Raw genomic sequence first — 24149 nt, 5'->3', positions numbered from 1 at the left:
CTCCACCAGCTCCCTCAGCACTCTTGGGTGGATCCCATCTGGCCCCATAGACTTGTGAGTGTCCAGGTGGTGTAGCAGGTCGTTAACTGCTTCCTCTAGGTCGTTAACTGCTTCCTCAAGTAAGATCATCTGTACTTCAGAAAGAAGAGATCTAAAATAGGTTCACTACTGGGTCTTTGTGGAGGACGTGAACCAGCTCAAATTTAAATAATTTTATTTTTAAAATAGATTCAAATATTCCCAAGGAAGAAATGCTCATATGTACACAGGTAACACAAATACAAGAAGCTCTCTACCCTTCACAGAATAATTTGTCCTGTTTGGGCTTTACAGATGCTACAGCAAAAAAGAAGAGTTAAGTACCTCATGTACTTGAAACAATCACATACTTTTTCTTTATTATATTTAGCACTAGAAAAAATATAACTGCACCACAGGCATCTCTCAAATTAAATACCACGTACAGTCCCTTGATTTGGTTGATACACTAATGGCATATTTTGTGTAGCCACAGATGTTCTTTACTGGGTTGTGCTGAAACCAATCTAATTTTGTGAGATAAATGAGGTGTTCTGATTTAAGGACTTGATTTCCCAGCATAACAAAAACGTCAAAAGAAGTGAAGCCTCTTACCACTCAGAGTTCAGACAGATAAGCGAATTTCTCTGTCATGGCTTCTGCCTTTTAAACCTGAATTTCAGAAAGGTATCTATGAAGGCAACATCCATCAGCTATTTGGGAGATGTCTGGAAAACAGAAAAAGATGACATAGACTTATAAGCTACACTAGCTTAAAGAGTAATTAAGTATGCAAAACATTGCTTTAATATCAGTGACAAGATATTAGACAGAGGATCAGCATCAAAGAATGAACAAGGACAGTCACCCATAGACTTTTAAACTGAATCTAAGTAGCTCAGGGACTTGGTACTGTGATATGGCATAGAGTGTAAGATCAGCTATGTCCTGACTTGACAAGGTGCCAAATTTCAAACCCATCTGATGGTGTATTTGACATGAGCTGGTGGCTTCCATCCAGTTCTCATTCAACTGATGTCCTCATCTTACCCACTGACACTATCCAGCAGCCTCAGCTGAGGAATGAATATTAGAGGGAACTACAACATCCTGTGCTTGTACAGAAGTGGCAGAACATTTTTCTGCTGTTGAAAAAAGAAGTTTGAAGCTTTGGAGACCATATCTGGCACCTTTAAATAGCAAGAACACTATTTCGTTAAATGATATGGAAAGATTCTGTGCTGGTTTTCCAAAGATACGCCCACACTCTGTGATGCAAGACAGCTCTGAACAAATTTGTTCTCGCACTGGAAGCAGAATAACTCTGTTTGCAGAGTGATCCGTTGGCTAGTTATCCCTACTCAGGAGGAGATTAGATAAGTTCAAATGGTGTGCTGAACTTATTTCTATTGTCAAGACTATCTCTGCAAGCACTTCTTGCTGAAGCACAGAGGCAACCAGTCTCACAAGCCCAATAAATGGGAGTGGAGAGCAGTTATATGTTAAGTCATGTAATGTCATTCTCCTTGCTGTTTTAAGGACCACAGTATTCTCAGATTGCTACAAGTCACTACTGGCATAAGCTGCATCCTTGTGCACCTCAAACATCCCAAAGCATCTTTGCCATATCCTCCCTGCTACCTTTGCAATACCCCTGCTGTGGAGTCTTCTCTACCTGAGCATTTAAGGCCCATATATTTCACAATTTTAACATGGAAACAAGGGTCTGGTGAAAGTATCACCCTGGATTACATTGAATAGGAGCTATTTTTCCTAACGAGTAGCACAAGCTGGCCATATTTCCTATAATGATTATAGTAAGTAATTAAGGAAGTTTAACAGTAAACTAATATTTTTATTAAAATAAATTAGTAAGTGATTAAAAATCTCATGACTACAACAGCAATACAGACTGCGACTCTAATTTAGACTAAAGTATATTCGCCTTTATGGTGAGTAATAAAGCACTGAAATGCTCTCACCCTCAAGAGCAGAAAAAGCAGTTCAGATTTTAATGTTCTAGAAAGCACATGAGCTAACACTCCTTGCAGGCAATTACATCCAATTACAAAGAACTTTCTCAGACAAAACAAAATTTTCTTATTTCAGGAAACTTCATGATGCAAATTATGAAAATTTGCATTTTATTACTATTACTACATTTTTTTTTGTTGTAGTGCCTGTAGGCACCACCCAAACCTGGGACCCTATTGTGCTAGACACTGTGCAAACACATGAAGACAGTTACTTCCCCAAAATGCAGAAGAGGGTGAGAAGGTCATACGATTCTTCTCATTTAATAATAAGCTGAAGTACAGGGGATATAAGTGATTTGCTTAAATCATACACAGTTTATGGCAGAGACAGGAGCCAAGCCCAGCTCTCCCTAGAACCAACTCTAGTACCAGGACTGGAAAAAACACCTTTTCCCTCTAAGGGTCTCATCACACACTATCTTTGGGAGGAAAAATATACAAGTGATTCTTTGCAGGACTGGAGCTTAATGGCTTGTCACTGTAGTCAAATAATTCAGTGCCAAATGTCTATGATTTTTTAATGATTTATTGACGTACCCAGATCCCATACACATTAGAGGTGCCTGCTTACTGTGCTGTCTCATTGGACGTTGTACAAAGTAGAATTCAAACATCCTTCACCACTTCATTAATGAAATAAATTTATCTTCTAATAGAAGTCCTTCAGTGTTCTAGATCTACATTTTACATTCATATATACTCTGTATCTTGTCTGTTTGCATTAACAGAAAATCCTTTTGATCAATGCTCTGGCAACGAAATTGCACTCCCCTGAATACAGTTCTTCTCAGCCAGCCTGCAGTGTAAATGATACTTAATAGATAAAGAGACATGCTGTCAAGATTAGCTATGCATGTGTTAAAGCTCAATTGTCTCTAAGGTAGCAAGGAATAAAAGCTTTTCAGATAACACATTACTGTTTAGCCTCATCTGTAATACATTTCAATATAAGCAACAGGGCTTCTTTCCTCCTCTTCACTGTACTTATTTCCCTTTGCATAAAGATTCCATTAGAGTAAATGCGAAAACTTTATCACTTACAAACTGGGAGATTGAGTCAAAGGAAACCAAGGTACCTGACCAAGATTATGCTTTGTCTTAGTGTCACAGGTGGCACTAGAAATCAGGAATCCACAGATTCCAACCTGTTACTGGATCATCAAGCTACATCCCTTCTACTGTCATCCAAATGGTATGTCAGTGGTTTATTCTATAAAAGATTTACTGGAAGCCTTAATGGCGTTTTACTCTTCCTCAATAGGATTACCCAGTGAGGAATAAGCTCTTTAGTGTGTGGTACAGAAATGATCACAGTCACACAGGTCCTTCTCCACTTACCTGGGCGGCATCCACTTCTGGTCCATTCCCTAGCAAGAAACAGAAAAGATCTACCAAATCAGTAACTGAGTCCTGGGAGTCCTTTTGCAAACATAGCTTAGTGCTGTGGGGTATGAGGTACTTCCACACCCTCCTGACCCAGGTTTGTACTGAGGACTGGTTACGTTACTAGCACATAAACTTATTTGGAATTACAACATTTTGAGATTTAAAATAAAATATACAACTCTACCTTTGCTTTTTCCATATTTCCCAGTCAGCTACAAAGTTTGCTGAAATTTTTGACAGTCAGTATTTGCAATTTAAATAAAAAGCAATCAAAATTTGGAATTTTTTTTACCAAGACAAAACAGTACCATGGCGTGTAAAGAAAAAAAATATTTTGGTTGACAAAAAGAAAATTTCAGCCCATGTAAGAACAAAGGTCTCTCTCCCTTGCACTGCAAAGGGAGTAGCCATGGGTTACTTGTTTATAGTCATCATAAGATCAGGACTATGAAGATCCATGCAGGAAAAAAAAAAAGCAATATCAATCAAGAAGTAGAAGGCAACAACACTATTAACAATTGCATCAGTATCCAGACACATGGCAAATGTTCCCAAAAGTTAGTGCACAAAGCATGTCAGCCTGAAAGAAAACTGAATTTGTTTGGGAAGTGCTTATGCAGCCATGACTTTGACCATAAAAATTATTTCAAAGCACTGTCTTCATCTCCAGCGTTGTTTCCAGCTATGTTTAAACAAATCTGATTTCCTTTGTCATCATCTGCAGCTGTATTTCCCTTCTCTTTTGCTTTCTTCTGAAAGCAGTTCACTGTGATAAAGTCAAAGAAAATGCAGCTTCATACCAAGGGTTTTTCATTTCTTCCCCACTCTGATGGTCACTGATCACAGACACATATTATAAAAAAGAAACTGAGACTGAAATTATACTAAAGGCGAATTAGTTTAATATACACAAGGACTCATAGGTCTGCCCTTAAAAGCACAGTATATCAATGTCAGGGCACTGATCAACCCTAGTCCTCTCTGCTCATAGGAATGATGTATTGGTCCAGTGTTGCCTTCTGTACAGAATACAAGAAAATCTGCACATCAAAACAAGAAAATTCTGCCCCACACATACCAAAGGCTCCACTGAACAGGCAGGATGAGAGAATAAATGTATGTTATCACATGTTAATGCTGTTTTAGAAAATGTTTGGAGAAGAGAGGAGAGAGGGGAGGGGAAATACAGCAGTTATTTAATTATGTCATGCCCTCTCATTCACTCACATGCATCCACACTCATACACACTAACAGCACTTAGGGAAGAAGGGGGGGCAGGGAGAAGAAAAAAAGGAGGGGCTTCATAGAAAGCTAAGCTAAAAATAAAAATTCACTATTAATCCAGATTACAATGCCTGTTTTTCCAAGATATGTCAAAATCTTGGAGATAAAAAGAGAGGTGAGAAATTCACCTTCTGTACATCATAACTGATAGCAGGCGGCTGTAGTGACACAGACCCCAGCTTCATTCATAGATACCTCTGAAAACCTAAATTAAGCTGCTTATTGTCCTAGGACATAATGTGACCAGCTTTACAGAGATCAATGTCTTCTCTACAGATGCCTGCTCACCAGTTGAGAAATCAATCAGCTAAACCTCAACAACTGCCAGAGGAGCAACCAAGGGCATGCAGCCCTAATACTAAATTTAAACAGAGATTACAGCACCTATTTCCCCAGCAAAGTGTTTCTACATCAGGTTGTAGGAATTTCTCTATTCAGAGCTGCTTCCAGAAATGCCAGGGAAGAGAAGAAACAAGATCTCACTTGGTGTGTGTGAATTGTCATATCTAAACAGCACAATTTTTTTCCCTGCTATGTACCCCTCTTTCTTTTGTGAAATATCCTCATAGCACCTGACCTAGGCACAGAAGAGCTAAGTGCTCTCAGTGCACAGAATGTCTTCATCTCTTTGGTGAAAACAATTAAACGCTCAACTTCCTTATATGCTGGAATATGACAAAATCCACCAATGTGCACAGGCTACACAGTTACTGATGAAGTCCTTTGATACATACCCATAACTAAAGAAAGATAATATTTTTATAATTGCTGATGGGCTTTTAGTGAAAGTCTGAAAGAAAGGAAAAATACCCAGCTATGTCATACAGAGGTCTGCTTTCCCTGTTTGGAGCTGATTTTGCATTCTGGGAGCTGAGCGAGGGGAAGGAAGAGAGTAAGAGAAATAGATCCCCAAGAATTCAGCTGGGTGAAATTAATTCTTTCAGAAATGCAGAAAACCTTGGTTATTGCATGAAGCAACTTTTTGCAAATGCTGTAAAGTTCAGAGCACACCATTGAGGAAGGCTGTCACTCAGTCCTTAGCTCCCTCTTTTGGGGCTTGGGAACGGCTGCTGTACTTGTGGGCTCGACCTTGGCAGCTGCCCTGCACTGATTAGAGTGACTGGTAAGCATGGGTCTTCCTAAGCCATTTTGGATTCTCTGACAGTTGAAGATTTGAGATGTAGAGATGACCATCTGCATGCTGCACTGCAGGAAGATACATGCAGGAAGGACACCCTTTTTTGTTCTAATACTCTTCAATCTGTTATGAGAGTTACTTCTGATTAATTGAGTTAAACAATCTGGTGTGATTTTCTGTTCTTATAAGTTAACAAAGTTTTCAGTTATCTTACTCATCAGCATGCAAGTCTAAGTCCAACATGATTTAGAGAAGAAACAAAAGCAGACAGTGAAGAGGGTGCTGGGTTCTCTACCTACAGCGGTTTCAAGCCCAGTCAATTACTGTCTTTGTGTTCTGTCTTTGCGAAGTGTGTGTCTGGATGCAGTGCATGTAAGAGATGCTGAGTGCCCATCTGACTGCTCTACTCTGCTGGTTTTGGCTGGGGTAGAGTTAATTTTGTTCATAGTAGCTAGTAGCTAGTAATGTTTTGGATTTGTGCTGAAAACAGTGCTGATAACACAGGGAGGTTTTTGTTACTGCTGAGCAGTGCTTACACACAGTCAAGGCCTTTTCTGCTTCTCACCCCACCCCACCAGCGAGTAGGCTGGGGGTGCACAAGAAGCTGGGAGGGGGCACAGCCGGGACAGCTGACCCCAACTGACCACAGGGATATTCCACACCATATGACATCATGCTCAGCATATAAAGCTGGGGGAAGAAGAAGGAAGGGGGGGACGTTTGGAGCGATGGCGTTTGTCTTCTCAAGTAACCGTTAACGCGTGATGGAGCCCTGCTTTCCTGGAGATGGCTGAACACCTGCCACGAATGAATCCCTTGTTTTGCTTTGCTTGCATGCACGGCTTTTGCTTTACTTACTAAACCGTCTTTATCTCAACCCACAAGTTTTCTCACTTTTACTCTTCCAATTCTCTCCCCCATCCCACCAGAGGAGAGTGAGCGAGCGGCTGCGTGGGGCTTCATTGCTGGCTGGGATTAAACCACGACACTGCTGAGTCAATGAGCAGGAGGATCTAGTATCAATGAGGTTCTCTGAATGAGGTATTTGTGAGAGCTGGGCCAAACTCCCAAAGTTCATGTTACAAGGGACTCTGAACAGGTTTTATCCACTAATTGCCTGGGTAGAATTCAAATGAGTGATGAAATGTGTCTATGTTTTTAAATCCAATTAGAACTTCATATTCTACAGCCTTCAATTTCCCATCAAGAACCTATAATACATGTTGAAGTCATACATTTAAGTGTATTGTTCAAGAAAGCATACACAGGAAATAAATGAACAACAATATATCCTTATGATATATTGATATATTGATCTTTATGGGTCCCTTCCATAACTTGAGATATTCTATGATTCTATGATATATGTAGGCGACACTTGCAAATATTAGAGCACATGAGAAAAACAAGCTCTCTGCATATTTCTCCATGACCAATCCAGTAATCAGAGCTTTCTCACATGTACCAGAAAATCACAGCACAGAGAAACCAAAACGAATAGAAACAAATGGGTACACGGTAAGTGTTTTCTCCCCAAACTAAACAGATAGCTTTGCATTCAGTCCTCTATAAGCAAGGACAGCGTGCCCTATGTCAGCAGGGGTGTGGAAAGAAATACTACAGAAGGGGATGTTCTTATGTCCCAAAGAAAAAAGATCAGAGGAACCTCTGAAAAGGGAAAAACTTCTACTCAAAATGATCCACTCCTTTGTAATGTAGTAATTTCAGTCCCTCCTGCATAACATCTCAGATTGCAGCAGAGGAGGTTGGGTTAGTACACAGTGATGCTAAACAGCATTCCCTGCCTTAAGCAGGGATTTTAATAAACAAACAAAATGAGGATAAGAACATCCTGGAGACAAAAAGAAAAACAAACAACAAACCAACCATGTAACAGCGAGAGAGAAAATAGCTAGGGATAGAAGAGGAGGAAGGTATGACTGGATTACAAATTAAAATTAAACATTTTGGGGTTTGGTTGCCTGTTTCTTACTAATTATAAGAAAAAACGTTAGAGGATGAAGAAAAGGACTATTTCACAGCTCAGATTTAGGATTTTTTTCCTAAATTTTAAACTCTACAGGAAAATAATTTATCAAAACTGATATGAGATAATAAAATAATTCTTCAAATTTCATTTCTTTCATTAGCTTTTCATCAGCAATATGTCCAAGACTTTTAGATAGTTAATGACGTTTGGCTGATTGTAAATTCAGTGTCAACCATAAAAAGGCTACTGTATTTTATATGCTGTATAATCATTCACTGAGTTTAATATTTTTATGATGTACATTGTACAGATATGTCTAGAAGATAGACCTCATTCAGAAAATGGATTAAATAACTGCACAGTCCTAGCATTCAAGGCATGCTATCAGTAAAAAAGTTTGAAGAGGAGATAATATTTACTGTGAACTATTTCTTCCCCTTTGAAGTGGAAAGTGAAGTATTCTGCAGCTAAATGAGAAATTACTCACTTTCAGGACATAAATCAGTGTTTTAACGGAATTGAATTAATTGACATTTGGTATCTTAAGGGGTAGATTGTTTTTAGTTTTTCAGAAATATCTAAGTCTGAATGCCTTGTTCGTAAAATGAAAGTTCATAAATTGGGGAAAAATAAAAAAAACTTTCCCTTACTGGTTAATCTTTCTTGCAAAAGTTGCTTCCAGGAAATGTATAGCTCCCACGCTAATGAATGCAATCGTTCACAGGGATGCTGAGGGGCCTAGAGCAACCCTATGTGAACCCACATTGCAAATAAACCCATCTCATACATGGAATAAAACAAAGTTCTCTGTACTAAAGTAGAGTCATCAATAGAATGGGAAATCATTTTTTAGTAAGGAGAACACATGTTCTTAGTCCTGAAATGGATGAAGTGTTTGGCTTTCAGTTCCACACTGTAAAAGGTTGGATCATCTGGGTATTCCGTACAGTTCTACAGAAGTAACATGAGACAGGATCCTGATCCAATTAAAAGTATGGGCAAAATTCTCTGTAATTTTAATGGAGCAAGGATTTTACTCAGCATATCAACATTTTTTTTTAAATGTGTGTGTATACAGATTAAAAATATATTGTTGCAAATACAGGTCTAATTTACTCCTGTGATTCCAGCAGAATGAGTCTGAAACCACAGAAGCAGAACTAAGATAAGAATATGATCTATTTCTAATGGATAAAAATTTCCAAAGCAGGAGAACGATATCTGTTGACTGGAGACAGAGCTAAGAAGTCATACAAGAAACTTGTTCTCTCACAGTCCCTCTCATGATCAGCTCAAACCAAAAGCTTGATTCTACTGTTCTTATAGAGCAGCCACATCACTTACCTCCAATGAAAGATTTGCTGGAATACAAATAAAAGGCTCAGGATTGAATTTTGTAATGACAACTCAACAATGTTTTCCTTTGGAATACTCCTCTTCTGAAAACCTTTCACCTTCTGTTAGCATAGTTAACTCCACCAAACAACTTTTGCTCTACCAGCTGAAGTCTAAATACCTTGAAGATTATCTTACTGCACTGTATTTCTACAAGACCTGGCTCAGGAAGATACTTAGCTGCATACCTGATTTTGCGTGCTGGGGTAATTCCCTTGTGGTCAAGTTCTTCACGTACTTAAAATATGGTGTTGGCTCAAGAATAATTTCATTTTCTAAGTTGATTTTTCAGCCTAAATGGATTTCCATTTTCATGTGGTCATTTTCCTATTCTGACCCTTTTGAATTTGACTAACCGTCTCCGTAATTAACTTCCTGTTCATTTTTACAACATCATTACCAAAGTAATTAGTTCATGGGCTGCTTCAGTCTGAATCGGATATATTTTTCAAGCAGCAATGGCTCAAACCATGACATCCCTTCATCTCTTGTAAATACCATCTTCTACATTCATAACGAGTTTTTTAATAAATGCCTCTGGCAATTAGTATGTTAGAGCCCTCCAGCTAATGATTAAAATATCCCCTACTGAAAAAATCCCTTGGCCTGGTCTTTCCTGAATCCTTTCTCAGGTTTCAGAAATTGAAACTGTGCAGCCTCTCAGAGCTCAACAGGGAGGAAATGAGAGTAGTTTAAAGGCTATTCCTGGGCTGTCCTCTAGCTATTATTATTTGGACATGTCTGAGAGTCTGCCTAAAGCTACAGTAAATACTTTGTACAGCATAGCTCGAATCACTGCAACACTGTACTCTGCATTACCTAGTAGGGATATCTTGTCTTAAATCATCACAGAATCTGGCTATTATTAACAAGAGAGTTATTTCTCCTTTCTGTAACTCAGGACATATGAGACATCTATCCTTTATACCTAACTCAGGATTTCTTTCAAATTGTACTTAAAAATTTGTGTACAGTCATGGCTTCATCAAATTAAATCTATTTATTTTCCTTCACTTATATATTCTAGCTCTCTTTCTTTGTGCCTCTAACTAGTCAATCATTTAATTTAATTTGCAAAAACACTTGGGGGCAGAATTTGCAAGAAACAAAGAGTACAAGGAATTACATTCTTCTGGTTTTTATTTTTAGTTTTTACTGTTTTGGAAATTAGTTTGATGTTAATTCACTGGAAATGAAGCTAGTTTAATTTATTCATTGGCAATTCTCAAGAGAAACTTTAGGATTTTTGTAGCCAGACCTATTAATCTGGAAGTACCTTCTCTATTTTTAATGATCTGGCTTTTGCTTTTAGCACACTTCTATCAGGAACTGAATATGTTATTTGGACATGTTTGAAAACATGACTTTCTACAGAAAGTTTCATCTGCTTATTTATTATTTGCCTTGAAGCTCTCATCAAAGGCAGATGACAGTATGTTTTTCAAGATACCTGCCCTAAATCCTTTGAAGAGGCTTATTTATGTAATTATTATAGTATAAATGATTGTATTGATATTAATAAGGTTTTACCATTTGCATCCTTTCCACCTCTTATGACAGGAATTTAGATGCACGCAACTGTCACTTTTTCTCAGTTCCAAGAACTAAAAGAAGGTTACTTTCAAGAACCTTCATAATGGAAATTTCACTGCACTGGAAAGACATTTAGAAGTCTGTTTTGTGACCCTGCATTTGGTGAGGATGGCATTGAAGTACCTGAAAGCTGGTGAACAATAAAAAGGGCTTCTCAGCTCCGCCTGTAGGTATATTTCTACCTGAGGCTCTGGAAGCAGCAGGCTGTAAGCAACTGCTGAAGGAACACAAACGGTGACTCTCACACAGTGAGCAGCCTGAGATCCTCTTCCTCCATTTGTCTGACCACTATGCAAGCTTAGATCTGCTCCAGTTGCTGCCACCTCCCTGGGTCCTTTGCACTTTGGAGGAGATAGAGTTGCTGTGGTAGTAGGCCCAAGTAGAAGTACCTCTGCTGTATTCACGCACACTTTTTTGGGGCAGCCCCAATAACCATGTTTTTAACTCTTTTCATTTAATCTCCTACCACTAAAATCTACTGCAAAAGATTAGTGTCATACTTTTCACTCCGTTCATGTGAAATCCAGAAAAGACAGACAGCTTTGCCCATTTCTAGCAACAGGGAGAGAGTGCATAGGCAACGCACACAGTCATCTAGCTGATCACAGCACAGACTATCACAGTTGTAATCAATTACGACTGAGATCAGGTTTTCAAGTGTTCAGCAATCTTCGAATGTAGAATTTTTTACAAAACTACACTAAGAGCTTAGCACACTAAGTACACAAGGTGTTTTAACCTGCTTGCTTTAACCAGAAATATTTTGTCTGGTATTAATTATGTTTTGATTGTGCTTTGGTATATTAAACCTATCAAGAGCTGAAGATACAATTTAGGGGTTTTTTTTCGCATTTATTAGTACCAGATCTGTGCACTGGTGATCCATTTCCCATGACACAAGGTGCTTGAGGTAATTATTAGTGTGGAAAAGGAACCCACCATTTCTTTGCATGACAGGGAGAAATGGATGATTACAAATTTAGACAGGTTTGTGGTCCGCCCAATTTGAGTGGTTTGGTTCTGTGACAATGGTAAAGCTTGACAATATTATACAGCTTGGGGGAAGCTATCCACTGTGTAGTAATTGCAGTTCTATGCTTGCTTTATGTTTACACATTATTACCTGACTGCCCATTTAGGAGAAATAATTAGAACTTAGCTAACTATAAATAAGACAGATTTGTTCTTTCTGGCAAATTCCTTAATGCAACTGATTATCCTTGGCAGAAAAGCTACCGTGGCATGAACCTCTTAAATAAAACCTGCACAATGATCTTTCCATCTGTCTAACTACCATAATTAAAGACACCAGCAGTGAAGAGAATGAGAGCTTTAGGTTGGTTCTCAAGTATGGATGGCATCTATCATTAATTTGACAGGTTTATTTGCCTTCATTTCACCATTTTATCTTATTTCCTGCTAGTACAAGGAGACTCATAGGGGACCAACAAGTCTGACGGATGCATTCTGCTTTCAGCTACACCAGCAGAACATTGAATGACTCTATTCAGTTGTACCAACATTCAACAAAAAGCAGAATTTTACTCATTGGGTGCAGACAAATCTAGAGGTTTTTAGTGAGATATATGCCTGTGGGAGACATAAGAGAAATAAACATTCTTTTTATATGACATAAGAGTATAAATGAGTTCTGTCCATTTTCAGATCATATTGGACCAATGCAGAGAAACCTGCTGGTATAGAAACTTAAGGGAAGTGAAGTTTCTAGGGCTATCATCCCAACTGGGATAATTTGTTACAGGCCTATGGAAATGAAAATTGACCTATGACAACTTGCTCCAGTTGCAAATCTACCCACTCATATATTTCATTCAACAGCTTTTGGGCTGGTCATGCTCTTGTTGAAGTTTCAGATCTACTTTCTGAACTAATTGTGTTCATCCACCTTATATGTTCTCTCCTTGCCCTGCCTTCTCTCTCTTACATGTGTCTTGTAGTAGATGAAGCAAGAAGAGAAACTGTTCTGCTATTGTGATCCATCACATCAGAAAATACTTGATGCCCTGACTCAAAGGAAGCAGAAAAGATTCTTCTTCATAACAGAATCTACTGGGTCCTGGCTGAGGTTCAGATTACACAGATCACCTAGTCTCTATTAAAAGCATAAATATAACTGTTTCAGAAAATGCCAATATATCTAAGATATTGGAATTTGAAACTAAAATTCTGCAATAAATAGCTTATTTAGAAATTTTGTCATTTTTATTCATGCATAGTCAATATTATAAAGATTTAAGTAAACAACTTTGTCTCAAAATGTGTTTGATTTGATAACGACAGAGACTAGAATATGAGATTAGATATTAGTTAATAAAATATCTGTGAAGCACATACCCTTCTGGAAAGAATAGTCTGAGGGTAGAAGTTCTGTATTCGAGCATCATCTAAGTAGGTTAGTAAGGAAGGGTCCTAAGGGAAGGCACTGCCTCATGTGGTTTGAGAACAGTCTTTCCCTGTTGGTACGAGTTGGTTTGAAGCATGTTGTTGCATGCCAGTTTTGCCTACCCTCCTGCAGGTGCTCTCAGCCCCTGCTGTCGGTTACCACTGCCAATGGTGTACCTCCCACAGCCATGAAGCAGACAAGTGCAGTCACTGTAAATGTTATGGGTTGCAAAAGATGGCAGTTCTGATCCTCCTCAAAAACACGCAGCTGAGAACTGGCAAACTGATCTTCAGCCTACAGAAAATCTCACACAGGGAAACCTTTTCTCATTGGATGTGACCTCCCGTTTACAGAGTTTTTAACCTAAATTACCTCCTTCAATGCATAATGGAAGGGTCTCAGCCCCTGCTGTCGGTTACCACTGCCAATGGTGTACCTCCCACAGCCATGAAGCAGACAAGTGCAGTCACTGTAAATGTTATGGGTTGCAAAAGATGGCAGTTCTGATCCTCCTCAAAAACACGCAGCTGAGAACTGGCAAACTGATCTTCAGCCTACAGAAAATCTCACACAGGGAAACCTTTTCTCATTGGATGTGACCTCCCGTTTACAGAGTTTTTAACCTAAATTACCTCATTCAATGCATAAAATGGAAGGGAAGTGAACATTTAGGCATGCAATAAGTGTTTCATTTTTCTCTTCTCACTCAGGTAGACAGGTAACACCTGCCTCAGAACGATCTTATAGGTAGTGCAGCAAAATACTTTTGTGTAACAATGTAGAGAAAACTTCTCTGTGCAGGTAGTCTCAAAGTCTTTGTTCTCAATTTTCTTTCTTTGTCAGATGTATGCTATTCCAGTGAATGAAATACAGTTGATCTCAGCTGGAGAGCCAATAATCAATTTGGAAACAATAATAAACAAATCCATTAAGTACAGAATTCTCATTTATATTATGTTTCCTTTATATTTTTGTAGGTCTTCAGATTGGATAATACACAGGTCAAACTGCAACAGTTTCCTCATGTCAGAGATTAAACACTGGTTTCCTCCTCCTCACCAAACTGTTACTTATCCTTGTGCAGACCAGTAAGCCCCTCATACCTGCAGCAGTTTCATAAATATAAATTATACTGTAGCGTTTTCATCCTAATTTAGCACTTCAAAACAGATAAACTGCAAACCTGAGGAGAATCAGGGAGAGGGGGACTATATAGTAGAAAAAAGTTCCTAAGCAGAGAGCAGAAAGATAAAAATATAACATGCAAACAGCAGAAAACAGAAAGCCAATCTTCAGATTCCGTGGGTAAATCCAAAGGAAACTGCTGTGATCCTCCAAACATCTCCATTTGGATATGTGTCAGAGCTTTCCCACACAAGCCTTGTGCTCCTTTCTCAGTTCTGGTAAAATTGTTCCAAAACCTCCAAGATTATGTATCTCCCTCCTCCTGCAACTTCCTCTGTTCTTTTGCCCAAGCCAAGATGTGTGGCTGAGGCACATCTACCCTGCCCTTCCTGGCTTCTCCATCCGAGTAAGCGGCTCAGTGTGATAGAGGAGAAGGACAGGGAAGCCAGAGAACTTGATCAGGTTCAACCCTTAGTTTCCACAGCAGCATCTGGCAGCTAGAGCTGCATCTCCTCCAAGAACCACAGCCAGTTGCAACCACTCCCCACTGCTGCCCCATGCTCAAAGGGATAAAGTCCAGCAACGTCAATAGAAATCCTTCCTGCAGGCTCCAGCTGCATCATGGTCTCTCCCAGTTTCGGTAACATGCCCAAGGAAACGACCTGTCTGTAAAAGCCTAGCGTGTCCTCACTGTGTCCAGCTTTTTTCTTCATATACTCTGATGTGGGATTAAATGCACTCTCTGTGTGAAGCATTGTTCAGCTTGATTTTCACATGTGAAATCCAGATAGGTTGGCTTGGCCATCACTACACTGCCTCCTCCTTCCATGTACCAACCCACGTAGAGTCAGTCCCTGTGTAGCATCTATGTACACTGCAGAGCCACTTAATGCTGCAACAGTTCAGAAATCCTTAACCATGTAAACTGAGCCACATCCCAAGAATGTCAAGATAAAAAATTGTGGTTATAATTTTAATCAATTAACTTGTGGGTTCTGAGCCTTCAGGTTAAACTGTGTTCATGCTCTCAGTGTTTTGAATGATACCATGAAGGCTTGATCCTTATTCAACTTATTTCTTTTTTAAATTAAAATAGACTGTCTTTGAATCACCTGACATCAGTGTTCGGGACTTCAACTAAACAAACATTCACTAGGATGTCGAGACGCTTTTGTTGTTTTCTAATATCAGAATAAAACTGTGATCCCAGCAATGCCTAGTAGGTTTCTCCATGAATAGAAAATAAAGCACTGTGCTGTTAAATACAATATTGCAACTGAAAGTGCAGGTGGGCTAACCACATAAGAAAAGAGGCCCACAGATGCTCAGGTAACTTATGTATACTGGGAATTATTGTAACAATGCTTATTTTACAATTATTAAAGGAAGAAAACTCCTGGGTCGTTCTTCTAGTTCTCTCCTAAAAACTATTTTTCCTTGTAAACATGTCTATCACAAATCCTTTTGAAATGAAACTTCATAAACTTCAAAATTAAATGAAGAGTAAAGTATGGTACAACGCATATATTATCCAGTAGCAACAAGAAAGGCCAAGATTAATCTGAGCAGCACCTTACTAGAATCTTAGTCTTCCAGTTGCCTATTATAATTAAAGCTCAATTGAGAAGTATGGCACCAATCTGTTTTCACACATACAAGTGTACAAATACCTCACACTTTAATAGCCTTCTTAAAAAATCAGTACTGACTAGTCTTGAGACAGGAATTTCTATGTATGAAACAGAAACACGTTTCTAGAAATAAAAAAAGATGTGATAAAACAGTCCAGTTCATGTCTGATGGGAGAGAATCAAATGCTGGAACTTCATCTAGAAAGTGACAATATTTCACATGTAGCTCAATGTGCTTTAGAGCCAGGTTTCAGCATGTTGGATAAATTACAGTTTTGCTACTCTTTACTGCAGAGACCAAGCATAGGAAGGATTCTGGTTTTGCAGATAACAATTTACACATGGTATTAAATTCCCTTTTAACACCCACTGTTATAACGTCACCAAGTACATGTATACGCTGGTGTCCTGGGCCTCCTCAGTTAAGCTGGCAATTTAGAACAAAGAATATTTAGGATACAGTTTCAATACCAGGAAATAGAGAAGTCAGTGTTGATGCATACATTTCCAAAGCTGAAAGGACAAGACTTCAGTCTAAAGCTATAAATTATTCATAGCATATTCTGACACACTGGGGAAGAGACCTGAATATTCATATGCCACACAACTGGTAAAGCCCCTATAAATTTGGGAAATGATGAGATTGTGGAAACTTTCCTTATTTTCATTATACAGGCCTTATGGGACAAGCTGTGCCACAGTGGATTTCACTGATACAAGACATGCAATCAGAACAGATGAATCTGTGGAAGACGAGCCTTGAATCAGAGTTCCTATTTTTTTAAGTTATTTTCCCCAGAACAACTGGGGATGTCAGCAATTTTAGAACTGTATTCTGAAATCACAGACATTCATAAAAGATTACCAATCATATTGCACTCATTTGCTAATCAGTTTGGAAGTTGTTTTCACAATGTGTCCATATTCAATAACATAAACATCTGATCTGTGATTCTCTGTTGCCATAGATCTTCTTTAGCCATTTATAACTAGACAAAATGAGTGCAAAGCATAACTATTCAAATTTGGTGGCAAGTTCCATCTATTGCGCATTAATAAAACTGACTACTTAATGCTCTTGATGATAAAGAATATGTGTCCAACGATTACATCTTGATAAAACAAAGTAACTATTTCTGTAACATCAGTAAAAATTTTTACAGATGAAGTATGTTACAGCACTGGCCAGGCAGTGGTAAATCAAGACTGCAGTGTTCTTTTGCCTTTTGAAAAATCATTTGATTTAACTAATTAGCGTTCTTGTCACAAACATGTTCTGGACGGATGCTGTATATACACTTATGCCCTCAAGTTTGATGCCCAAGACTAGAAAAAATTCTCTGCCACTTTCCTTGCCTTTTCCATACCCTTTCCACAGCAAAAAGTCCTCTGCCACTTTCCTTGCCTTTTCCATACCCTTTCCACAGCAAAAAGTCCTCTGCCACTTTCCTTGCCTTTTCCATACCCTTTCCATAGCAAAAAGTCCTCTGCCACTTTCCTTGCCTTTTCCATACCCTTTCCACAGCAAAAAGTCCTCTGCCACTTTCCTTGCCTTTTCCATACCCTTTCTATACAATCAGCAAAAGCTGACTGGGACCTTTTAATCTGCCTGATACATACTACTATGATCTGGACATAAGTATTCAGGATGCATCCAAAATACAGACAAATTGTGCTTTTGTGTTCTTTTTCAGGAGACAAGTTGACCCCAAAACAGTTTTGAAACAGCTAGAAGAATGAAAATCAAAATGGACACAGCATTTAGAGGACCCAGTTTACTCTGTAGGTTCTTTAGAAATCCTGTTCTCCCAAGTGTCAGTGGACAGGAGGGGCAAAAAAGCCTCAGGGAATGAAATACCTGCGTGAGGATGTGGTGTCCACATAGTATGGTGATAAGGCTCTACATATGCCATATAGAAAAAGAACGGTCATCTTGTTAAAGTATGGCTTGGAGCCTAAGCACGTGTGAACTCCACTTCTGACTCTCCCACAAAGTTCCTGTGTGATCTTGGCCATCTATGTCAAATTTTGTGCCTCAGTTCCCCTCTAAAATGGAGTTAATACTTCCTTTCCCCATCTTCCTGTCCATCTATCTTGAACTCTAAACAACTAAGACATAGACTGACTTACAACGCCTCATCCAAATATGTCCTGTTCTTGTCTGGCATATCTAGGAATGACAAAAACTCTGCTATTAATACTTAAATAGTAATTAACAGTATGAAGAGTGCCCAGACTCTGCCTCCACTTAATCTCTGTACTTCAATTTTCCCACTGCAATATTACTACTTTTTGATTTCTCGTGATGTGTAATGAAGCATATATTAGCTTTGACAGTCCAGTGCCTCTTGGCATACAGTGCCAGGAGAGCACTAAGGACTATTGAGCTAAACAGCTGATAGCGGGCACCCCTTTATAAATTATTTCAGTGAGACTAAATGACGTGAAGAATAAAACTGATGTTAACTGATGGTTTTTGCAGAGAGTTATTTCCAGGAGACTGTTCCCCACAATGGGTTTCGCTAATGCAAAGCAACAGGAGAGCAAGTTAAAGTGATTAAGTGTATGGATTAGGTTTATGGTTGAGACAATCAAAGCTGCCCTAAAAGTTGAGGCACACAATTTCTGTGAATGTTAATGGAAAACAAGTTTTTAGAATTTCCAAGTTGCCTTTAAAGAGCTCAGCCCCATAAAAGATATTTTCTTCCAATGAAAAGATTTTTCAGAGCTCCTTTTTTCACTTAAACTCCTGAAAGGTGCTGTTTTTTTCAGAACTGGCTGTGAGGCTATGGTTATGCTTTGGGTACAGTACAACCTCAGCAAGTTGAAACAACTCCTGCTGTGCTTCCATGCATATCCCTACCCATCTCATCTCTGTAACTTGCCAGTAATTGCAGAACATCAGAATCTTACTCATAGCTGTTTGTTTGCTTTAGAAGTTGCTCTTCACTCTTTCATAGGATTCATTCACTCTTTCATAGGAAATATCATTATTTTTAATTATGTCATAAGGTAAATACCGTTCATCACTAAGGCCATCCAGATTGTTGGGGTAAGCTCTTCACTCTTTCATAGGAAAAAAAAATCATTATTTTTAATTATGTCATAAGGTAAATACCGTTCATCACTAAGGCCATCCAGATTCTGTTGGGGTAAAAGCATAAGAAACAGCTATCACACACACACACTCAGCTGTTGAACTGAACTGTAGCCATGAATAACAGTATATGTGTTAAGTATGGTAATCATTTGCCCTCAGACAACACCTTACAGTCTTTATTCATTATTCCAGCTACTCACTGATACAGGAAGGTAAAATCATCTCCATTTAAAGATGACAAACTGAGGCACAGAAATCTAAGGCCAGTCTAAGTCTGAGAGTCTGGTTTTGATGACACAATGTCTTTGGCAGCAACAGCAGTGTAAAGTATTCCTGCCCTGAGCCAGTCAATGCTGCTTTTCCCTCCCCATTGCAACCTACCCATCCCCTTATTTGTGCCACTTATCATTAACTGAACTGCTGAGATCAGAGCTAGATGTTTCCTAACAACATTTATCAGATATTCATGAATACTGTTAATAATTTGCAGCAATTTTGCCACATATATTGATGTCTTTGAATGCAGACAGCCAGAGCTACAAATACGTCAGATTCAAAATATGTGAACTATCTAATTCAGCAGATCATCACCTGTATCTGACACTGATCATACGTGTTGTGTGAATGTCATATACTTTGTGTGAGCTGAGAGATATGACTCTCTCACATAGCTTTAAACAGCTTTAGACTAATGCTAAACTACCCTTTTATCACTGTGAGAAATAAGTAGGATTCAGACAGCTACTTTAGGGTGAAATGAATTATGCCCTGTACTCCAATGCCCGTACTAGTTCAGTCTTTACTGGGAGTTAGGATCACTGTTTCAGGTGAATGCACTCAATTGAATTTCATGCTGAATGTCTTCTCCAAGATCACACAGCAGCAAATCAGTGGCAGAGCTGGGAATGGAACTTCAATTTCCTGACTCTTGGCATGATGCCTTTGGTGCTGGATATTACTTCCCCGCTTTTGAAACTCATGCAGAACAAATTTTAACTTTGTGCATGGATACAAAATAAAGAAAAAAAAAAGCCCACACTGCAAAGTCATGTTTGCAACACTGACTTCTCATTACTGCATACATAATTCCCACTGACATGAACAGTAATGTGGCATTTCAGTCTAGTGTACTGGCTATTACGTTGCTTAAGGAGTGGAAGCACATAGTCCCTGTGAACCAGCCTCAGGTGGATTTAAATTACTCTCTGCTCTTTCAAAGTGACAGTTTCTGATCTCTGATTTCCATTGGTTACTAAGCTACTAGAAACAAGCATATTGTACATGGGTAAACAGTTATTGTATACATCTGGGTCACTAGCCAGATTGTAATGCAACCTGCCGTTAGTGATAATGCACACTGTGTTCCTCTACATACACATCTACGGGCTGCAGCAGTTCAGCCGTATTTAGATACTCTGATATTCAGCTCCAGAAATGCACAATGGGATGTGGATGTTGCTCTGGTGAAAGAAATCAATCCTAAAAATCTGCAGGATTTCCCCATATAGAAGAGTTCTTGGAAAGCTTAGAGCTGTTCAGCATTTCTTAAGATTCCCATCCTTTCTTGGACATCTCTCTTTGCTTCAGGGTACATGGTTAGGTATAAGGAAATGCAGGCGGGACATTCCTCAGGAGGAAGTTGCAAATGACAAAATGCCTCTCTGAGGACAAAGGAAAATGCATAAAATTGAGTAGTTTTTGACTTGCATTTTTATAAATGCGAACTAACCAACTACATACATTCATGCCCGCTTCATGGTCCTTAATCCAAGACAGCAGGAGCAATCTTTTTGCCTAGACCCCTGAACTGCAGCGTGCACTCATCCACGGAGATCCTGTGATAGCTATAAAAAAGTGAAAGCATGAAAAATCAGTTCACATTCCAATCAGTTCTGTACAGATCCAGGAACAGGGGAAATACACAGACTGACAAACAGAGTGAAAGCACTAAGCAGTTTCTCCTTATGCGACAGTATCCTTCCTACCAGTCTGTATAGCAATATAACCTTTTAATTGCTGCAAAGGCTGTAATGATACTCACAACTTGTTTACAAAATAGCGATCCCTCTTTGATCATTCTGTATTTCTCCTGTCATACTGCATATTAAAACGTTGTAGGCTTTTTAAAATAGATCTTGCTTATATAACACCAGGCATATGTGAAGTGAACATGAATAGAAGCCTTGACTCTACAGCGGTTGACACAAAGAAATATCTGTATGATTCCTCCATGGCTGCAAGCAACACTGTCTTCACTGAAAAGTTTTTTTCCAATTCATTCTCGAAGTTCAGTATATTTAATCTTAATAAAAGTGCATAATGCACTGCTCCAAAGGAGTCGTCACATACCTTAGCCTAGAATACTGTCAGCAAATAGCTCATTTCTTAAGATCATAACTACACAGCTCACTTGAACAAGTTCTTCATTTTGAGATCTAAAAAATGCTTACTTTATGTCAACAATTGCATACATTCATTAGGCTTATGTTACTGAACTGTGACTGGACCAGGCATAGTGAGTGCTCACTGGAAACCCTTGCAAGGTGGAGGCCTGAGCTGGGGTGTGACACCTCAGCAGGCATCAGGACTAGATCCTAGGAAATGCTGGAGAGGCTATGAGGGTCACCATCCCTATGGATGTCAATTTTATAAGGAAGACTAATAGACAGGCTCCAGTGACAAAATTTAGGGTGGTGGGCAGGGAACTGAAGATAAAGAATCTCTGTTGTAGGAGTCCCTGAAATGCTCCCAGTACCTCATGTGGGGACAAACATGGAAGTAAAATCTGTATGTAGAGATGAGAAAATGGTGTGAAGAAAGGCATTTCAGATTCAATGAGGGAGTTTACAGAGGATGAATTTGGCATCACCTAAACAAGATGGGAACCAGGCTACCAGTGACAGAAAACTTTTTAAACTAGGGTATTATAGAAAGCTGGAGCAAAAGAACATATGGTTTGGGTTATTCCATCTTCTGGGATGAAGTCACGGGAACACTGCATCTTTCAAATATGGCACAGAAAACATTCGGCAAAAGTTTAACAGAAAATTACAGAAACTAGAATGCCTAGCTTTAAATGAAAATATTGATATATAAGGCACAGGAGAAACTTGTAGAAGAGAATTAGTGGGATACTGTAAACTCAGTAAACTATAAAGGAAAACCAGTAGAAGAAAGAATTGTACTGTACATTAAAGAAAACTCAGTTTCAGATGAGAGTGAAAAGTTAACCATGTCAAAAAGTAAGACAGAATCCCTGTGGATTGAAATTCCAAGGTCAAATGGGGAAAGTACAGCACTAAGACTGCATTACTATTCACCTGACCCACAGTGGTGATAGGCTGTAACATGATGAAAGCCTATGAAAGCCAGAAACACTATCTAAATGTAGAACATATTGATGATAGATGTGATGTCAAGACTAAATATCTAGACATCACTGACAACTGCTTCCTTGATTAGCTCCTCACAATCTGCTGGAAGAAAAGCAATTCTTGGCTCGATTCTGAGCACTGTATAGCACTGGCTTGTAATGTCCCTTGTAGGATCACAGGAATTAAATAGGCAAACTGCTCCACCAAGAAAGAACAGCCATGCACCAATGCCCAGGCAGTCAAGGAGTTCTCAGTCTGTCAAGCTTGTCTGTGTCCAAGCCAGGTGAGGTTTCCCTTCAAAGGGGAATTCAAAGAGCCCCCTGAATACAAAGCAATTAGTTTTTTGTCATATATATACAACTATATGAAGTTAGTTCTTTGAATTTGGTAGCATTTCAGATTATTTTATCCATGCGTAAATAGAGAAGCCACAAGAACAGAATCCAGACACACATCCTCCTCCCATAAACTTGAGATGTATCACATCAAAAGCATGGTTTCTAAAAATGGTAATTTTGTGTAAAAGAAACATTAAACTGCACTGTGGCACATTTGCCTGTTAAAAATGACAAAAAGCTATGGGATGCCAACAGACAGCTTAACTGATTGCCTCACCAGTTCCCCTTGCTGTTCAAACTGTGTTACCTTTTTGCACTAGTACTCATTGAAAACATCATATGATTTTTTTATAGAATTGAATATTCCTTTGTACATATAGCATGCACAGACACAAAGAGACAAATGCAAGTGCAGATTTTTATTCCATAGTGTGATGCAGCTAATTTGAACAACTTCTTGGTAACGCTCAAAAAGCTAATGCATTTTCAAATTAGGCTCTTGAGGTTTGATCATGCTCTCATTAGGGGCATTAACAAAACTCAGTGATTTTACCAAGAGCCAGGATTTGGTCCTTAGGAAGATAAGAAAACTTAATATTAAGTGTTGCAATCTTCTAAAAGATATTGTCACTATTCATTGATTTTCAGAACTAGCATCTCAGAAGTAGTTGGATCATTTGTTACGATAAGAAGTTCTGCTGATGCCTCAGGCTTTTCTGAGTTTCTTTTTACTTTATTTTCTTGTCTGGTAGAAAGATAAATGCTCAATGAACAAGGCAGTTTTAAAGTAATTTTCTTTCATTTTAATTTACAGGTTTTTGTAAGATTGCAGTTGCTGTGTGTAATTTCTAAAAACAATAATTCGCATACATTAAGAAGGTATGTGTGTGCAGTATGTCATTACTTCTGTCTCCTGCATAGCTTTTCTACATGAAAGGAGATTCTGATTCAGAATTACGAAAAATAATGTCTATAAATACTGTAGAGAAATTAAATTAATAATACTTGGCAATTATTTCTTCTCTTGAAACATTAATAATTGGGTCTTTTTCAGAACCTGTCTAATTCTGAGTATAAGTGAAGACATTATATACTTATATAAGACACTGGAGCCAGAAACTATGCCATAAATTCTAACTCTATTTAACTGGCAAGGAAACTGAGAATTGGAAAGTTTAAGAGACTTAGAATCATAGAATCACAGAATCATTGAGGTTGGAAAAGACCTCTAAGATCATCGAGTCCAACTGTCAACCCAACCCCACCATGCCCACTAAACCATGTCCCTAAGTGCCTCATCTACTCGTCTTTTAAATACCTCCAGGGATGGGGACTC

The sequence above is a fragment of the Aptenodytes forsteri genome, unplaced genomic scaffold, assembly GCF_000699145.1.
Source record: "Aptenodytes forsteri isolate BGI_AS27 unplaced genomic scaffold, ASM69914v1 Scaffold72, whole genome shotgun sequence".
In the NCBI taxonomy this organism is placed as follows: domain Eukaryota; kingdom Metazoa; phylum Chordata; class Aves; order Sphenisciformes; family Spheniscidae; genus Aptenodytes; species Aptenodytes forsteri.
The sequence above is the reverse complement of the archived record's forward strand: the minus strand, read 5'-3'. Positions refer to the sequence as shown.